Source organism: Nanorana parkeri, unplaced genomic scaffold (assembly GCF_000935625.1).
Source record: "Nanorana parkeri isolate BGI_ZX_2015 unplaced genomic scaffold, ASM93562v1 scaffold766, whole genome shotgun sequence".
Lineage (NCBI taxonomy): Eukaryota > Metazoa > Chordata > Amphibia > Anura > Dicroglossidae > Nanorana > Nanorana parkeri.
Window position 1 is genome coordinate 246,673 of NW_017307034.1, and position 6,934 is coordinate 253,606.

Below are 6,934 nucleotides of genomic sequence, written 5' to 3' on the forward strand. Positions count from 1 at the left end.
TGTACTTTAAGCTCTGTTTGCCCAAAACAGGGCTCTATATAGAAAAAACTACCCGCCTGGCGCCCGGAACTGCATGTCCCTGGCATCGGGAGATAGGAATTCTATACCCTTGCTGCCCCTCTACTCCCTGCTGCCCCGAGGCCGGGCCTTGGTTGGCCTTGTGGGAAATTTCGCCCTGGCTGCATGACATTCCCAAGGACGGGTTTCCTGATGGTGACAACAGTGGGCCATGCCTATGAAATGCATGGAGAAACGAGCATTTGTCAATTCTGTCGGCACCCCCGGGGGATAAGGTGACCAGGGCCATCCCTTTAACGAGGCAGCTGTTGCCTCAGGCGGCATCTCTTTGAGTCACATGGGGGGGGGGGGGCGACAATATTTGCAATGTCTTTGCTGCCCCCTTTCTGGCCAGAGTGTCCTAGGTGGCTAAGAGCTGGACAGGGAGACGTCTAAGGGCCATACCAGCTCTAAGCAACCTAGGATGCTCCGGCCTGCGTCCCGCCAAGCTCCTGGCAACCAGTGACATCACTTGTTGCAGGACACCGGCGTCCCAGGTCGCTAAGAGCCAGGTGGGGTGATGCAGAGCCTGCAGAGGGCGGTATCCCTCTTGTCTCTTCTACCCACCTCCCATCGCTCTGATTGCATGCAGCAACACCATCACCCCCGCCCCCCACATCATCAAAAGTGAAAAAGTCCCCTGTCCCCTGCTGGCATGCTGCAGAGAAGGACCCTTGCTCCCTGCGTGGAAGCAGTGGTCTCTCTGCAGTGGTCTGCGGTGTTGCGTTAGAGCTACAGCTCTCCAACCAGCATAGACCATGCCCCCTGCTGATTGGAGGGTTATAGCTCTGACTCAGCAGGTGGGGGTGTCAGACCTCTGCTGAGAGACCACTGCTTTCATTCAGATAGCAAGAAGCCCACTCTGAAGCATGCTGGCAGGTGACAGGCTTTTCTACTTAGGTTGTGTCTGCTTTCTACAGATAACCAAACAGGGCCGTCCCCTATAATGAGGCAGTCTGAGGTTGTTGCCTCAGACGGCATCTCTTTGGGTCACGTGGGGGGGGGGCAGCAGGCAGGGCGGCACCATGTTTGCAGTGTGGGGGGCAGCAGGCAGGGCGGCACCATGTTTGCAGTGTGGGGGGCAGCAGGCAGGGCGGCACCATGTTTGCAGTGCGGGGGGCAACAGGCAGGGCGGCACCATGTTTGCAGTGCGCCTGTCACCGTCTCAGGTTGCCAATAGCCCGGCAGGGAGAATAGCAACCTGGGACATTCTGGCCGGCGTCCCACTCAGCTCCTGGCAACCAGTGATGTCATAGCCCAGGAGAAGAGTGGGACGCCGGCAGAAGCCAGGTGGAGGGATGATGCGGAGCCATACCCAACCCAAGCCCCCCATTACCCCCCACCATTAGTATGCCCCTGGCTTAAAGGAGAACTATGAGGTGAGTGATTTCCACTCACCTCATAGTTCTAGCCGACCCGTGACAATGAGACTAATAAAAGGCTAGGGACTCCCCTATAACCAATGGGAAGACTTTGCTCACCTTTTGTTCTTATGGAAAAATAATAAAAACGCCAAAAACACCTAAAAACTTCGATGAGATTATTTTCACATTTCCGTAAATTCAAACCCTGACGGACGCAGGAAAACATTTGTCATTTATCCAGTGAACTGCTGCGTGTTTTCTTGCTCTTTTCTTGATGGACTCCCTTCAGAAATGACAGAACCCCGGCAGTGCAGAGCGGAGCGGCAGATATTCTCATCCGCGCTGCGAACGTTCACGGAAAGTCACTTTTGTTCTCTGCTCTGTACGTGGGGCGTCGGCGCGGAGTGGGAAGTGCGTCATGTTGGTTTTCTTTCTCCGACGCGCTTTGAACATCAGAAGTGTGGCGGTGATACATTTCTGCGACTGTATCCCGACTCCCCAATGTTTCCATCGCGGCTGGCGGTCTGATGACAAACGGCGGCATTATATTGCATGTGCATGGCGGCCTGTGGGGGAGCGTTTAACAAGTGAGCAGAGAAGAAACATGCAGAGGAGGAAGAGTCAGCAGAAGGCAAACCGCGGCACGGCCGTCCGACTTCCACCCAGCAACCCCCGGAACAATGTCTGCGCGCGTCTTCAGAAGCAGAACTTTCACGGGGAGTTCATTTCTATTTGTTTTCAGATAAATAAGATCAGCTTGATGGGAATAACGTGAAATCTGACCTCTGACCTCCCCTTCAGTCTTCACAGTTGTAGCGGCTCCTCTCCTGGACTGCAATTGCTTCCTCTGATATCACTGCAGACTGCGAGCTTCTCATAATGTACATTGGAAGCTGCAGCAAGTCAGATAGAGCTCCGCCTCATTTCCTGGACTGAGATGCCGGCTCAGAGATTTCAATAATGTCAATTCTGGTGGCTGTGCAGTTCTTGCAGATAAATGTTTGACACACATCAGCCCCTGCGGCAGACTCTCACCTTGTGACTTGATACAAAGTTACAATGTTGTAGTCTGATCACTGGGGGAGGGGAGACTAAGGAAATACGTCCTCCTGCCTACAGCAGACTGATCAATGGGGGAGGGGAGACCGAGGAAATGCTTCTTCCAGCCTTCAGCAGACTAATCATTGGGGGAGGGGAGACTGAGGAAATGCTTCCTCCTGCCTGCAGCATACTGATCACTGGGGGAGGGGAGACTAAAGAAATACTTCCTCCTGCCTACAGCAGACTGATCAATGGGGGAGGGGAGACTGAGGAAATGCCATCATCTCAGCCTAGGCAAAGTCACTGGCTGAAGCTCAAGGACTAAGGCTTTGCCCACTAACCTGGCTGTAGGCACCTGCTTTCTTCACCTGGAGGAGACCCCCAGGAATATTGCCTTGTGTTCAGAGCCTGGCACAGTACCACCTGCAGAGAGGAAGTGCATTTAGCTTTGGGGTGCCAACTGGTGACCAGCAGGACCGGATTTAGTCTCTCTGCTGCCCCAAGGCCAGGTTCCTCAATGCGCCCCCCTACCTGCCAACCCCCCATTGAGAATGGCAGACCTGCAGGATGTTCCCAAATTGTGAGAATCCGGCCCTGGTAACCAGAGAAGAAATGTCTCTTCTTTTAGGCCTCTCAGTAAATTGCAGCCACACAACATTTGTATCCTGAACCCGGAATGAAGTCAGGTCTATGCAGTTGACATTTCGTTTTTCTGTAATCTCCTGCTTGATAGCGGGCAGGCGGATTGCACGTGCATGGAAATTCCATGATTGCTGTTTCTCTTGGCTCAAACCTCCCGAGTGTCAGATAAGATACGAGGCCGGAGGAATAATGGTTTATTAAAAGGGTCCTTTGCCCGGCTGTGTTTATTTGAAGAGCTGATAGAGAGGGGAGAAGTGACTGAGAAGTGGACAGGAGGACACGAGGACAAGCTAAAAAACTCTTCCACGGTCCCCCCGGCTCCCCTCCCCGGCTGGTGCCACTGAAGCCCAGATGACATCCCGAGAGCCTGGATTGCTTTTCTGCACCTCGGGGGGACACGGGGGTCACCTAATACGATTGCGAAATGGCCCCGGGTTAATGGCAAGGCGGCATTTCTGCTGTGTGACTTCACCAACACCTGATAGTGTGTAAATTAGATGTATGGAGGGGAACCAGACCCAGCGCGGAACTTGGCAGAGACGTCACCTAAACGTTATTAAAGGGGCTCAAAGACTTCATTTAGGGAGGAAGGAATGGAGACCCCTTTCGGTCTTCCAAATGAGGGTTTTGTTGAATGTTTTTGAGCATTTTAATCTAAATAGATGATTAAGATGAGGAAATTAAAAAAAGTATTTTAAAGTGGACCTGTCCTCAATTGTTTGAGTTCTATAATGCATTTTTTGTTTCTTTGTTTTGGATAGCGTAGGGAAGGGTCAGGATTTTATGGATGTCCATGTCCCTATTAGGGAGACTAACCCTCGATACTCGACCTGGTGAACATTGTCAATGAGACAGAAAATCACGGGAAATCCCAAAATTTTACAGTTGACACTAGAACAGCGGTTCCCAACCTGTATAACCTCAGGACCCATATTTGTCCTCGGTCATGAAGACGCGACCTAAGTTGCACCGCACTGAAACCCACGGCATTGCAGTACCGCACGTTCCGGCGCAAGCGATCGAACTGTGGGCAGGAGGTGTGTTTGGGGTGCCATTCAAGTGAATTGCAGCGCAACACACCTCCCGTGCTTCCCGCACCAGAACAGTAGGTGCGATTCCGTGGTAGTTTGTGATTAAAACACTGACAGACGCACACAACCGCAGACATTCTCACACACACATACACACTCCCCCCCAAAAAATTTAGGGGTTCAGCGTGGGCTTCTGTGCGGTGACGAAGCTCCATCCATACGTGCATTGCTTGTATAGCTCCCTTGCACTCCCTGTAGAGGTGCCGGGAGCCAGAATGTGATGTCACTCCCAGGGCCGGATTTCCCACAAGGCCAACCAAGGCCCGGCCTCAGGGCAGCAGGGAGTAGAGGGGCAGCAGGGGTGTGGAACTCCTATCTCCCAATGCCCAGGACATGACTCCGGTCACGCGGGGGAGCTGTAAGCAATGCACATGGATGGAGCGCCGGGCAGCATATTTTGAATGGCTGTTGGGCACGTGAACTGACAGTGCTGCGTTAGGGGGGGTTGAGGAGCCTTTCACCTAGTGCTGTGGAAGGCATGCGGCCACCCACTGAAAATGGGGTCGCGACCCACTTTTGGGTCACCACCCACCAGTTGAGAACCACTGCACTAGAAGAAGGGGAGATCTTCCAATGGGGACACCTGCTACGGTGACAACTATCTAAAATGGGAATTACCTCAATATAGAGAGATTTACTTTAACTTCCTCTCAGTGGTGTCACAAGGGGGGTGCGGCCCGCACCCGGGTGACACCATTGGAGGGGTGACACCAAAATGACTAACAGTCATTTTGGTGTCACCCCCCTCTGAAAAGTCGGGCGCTCGTTCATGGACCGAATGCCCGACAATCTCAGGAGAGAGAAGAGGGAATAAGGTATGCCGCCGGGTGACTGTCCCCACCTCCATCACCAAGAGGGCCGCCGGCAGGTATCAGAAGAGTGCCGCGCGATAACATCATCGCGCACGCGTGGCACTCTTCTTGGTGATGTCACGCGCATGCGCAGTGGCGAGTCGGTGGGGTGACACTCGGTAACCCCTCCGGGTGTCACCCAGCCTCGGGACGCCCCTGCTTCCTCTGGTATCTACAAGATAGATAGTGTAGGGAATTTGCCCCCCAAAATTAGGAGAAACCCCATACCTTCCCTAAATTAGCCAGAAAAAAATTAAAATAGTTTTTAAAAATCCTCATCACCACTATCATCATCATCTCCATCATATAAAGTTTGGGTTTCGCCAATATTAATGTTAACATTTATGCTGAGATCAATAAATGAAGATTAATAGAAGGCCTAAACCAGCTCCTTTCAGGGCCCTTTGCATGTCTGAAGACCTAGGCTCTTGATCATGTGATCTCCAAGGGAAGAATCGTCCAATCAGAACTCTGATCTTCCTCATAAACAGGAGAAAATGCCCCATCCAAGGATCCCAATCGGCCCAATTTCCCCAACATATACATATTCCCATTCTTCAATGGCCATTGTTTATTTATATGAAAGGTTAGGATTCCGGTTCCCCCGTTCCTCATTACCTAACATCATGTTCATAGCTAACCAGGTGTCAGGGGGGTACGGCTGGGCCGTGAGTGGAACCCCTTGGCAGGGGCGGCAAGCCAAAGTCCGAGGTCGTGGTACACAGGGAAAATCCAAGAAGAATAGTCGGGTCCAATCCGGGTCGAGGCAGGCAGCTAGTTTCAGTAACGGAAGGGTAAGCCAAAGGGTCGGTAATCAAGAGTCCAAGCAGAGGTTCAGGAATAAAGACATGTTCAAGGCACAAGGAGCTGGGAGATCACACCATAGGGATAGAATAACTCAGCAATGAGCCAGGGCTCTGACTGGACTTTTATACTCAGTGGAGGATTGAGACCACTCCCCGGCTGCCGAGGCAACCAGGTAGCCTCTCCATCAGGAGCCAATGGCGAGAGAGGGGCAGAGGGTGTGTGCTGGGAACCTCCCCCAGCAAGGATCACACCTGACACCAGTAACAGGCACACTACGTGCGCATCCCCGTGCCTGCGCGCGCAGCCTGTCCACCGTGCACTTGTCGCGCATTGCGCGCATGCGGACCAGCAATCCTGGTACCAGGGGTCCTGCCAGGAAGGGGAACCCGTGCCCCCCGCCGCACATGGTCACCCCGAGAAGAGGTAAGCCCCCTAGTATCCTGACATCAGGTGCCATTTTTGCCACACAACCATGTTTTGATTGTTGAAAGGAGCTTCTGTGCCCCCGTGATAAATTTTACCCAAATTTCCAGAGCGTTCCTAAAATTTTGGCAAAGCGAAGAGCCTTAGTTTCCCTCATCTCTACCGTCCTTGATCACGGAGTTTTGGTCGCTCTGATTTAAAGCTAAAGTCTTCATTTTCCTGAGCTCACTTTGCCACTTCCAAAATCTATGTCCCGCTAGAGATGAGGATGGATGTGAGGGCTCAGGAGGCACATTTGGTGGAATGCAAACATGCAGATGTGCCCGAATCTCTCCAGATGTGATGAATATATTATCCCGAAGTATCAGCTAATGCATTTTCTCTCTTTCCAATAGATGTTCATCTCCTTATATGTTACTTGGTTTCCCTATTTAGTTCTACATTGATGGAATGATACTCATTCTCTATCTGCTCAACCAAAAATGTGTTTTCTTGCTGCTGAATGGTATCCAGACCTCCAAAGAATTTGGAGCCTAATCTCTATATATGTCCATAAGTCACACATTGAGAAAATCAGATCTCTACACGTACACTGTAAGCCAGATTTATATGCAGTCAGAGATGAAAAGAAGTGGCTTGCATCCCTCTCCCCCGCCCC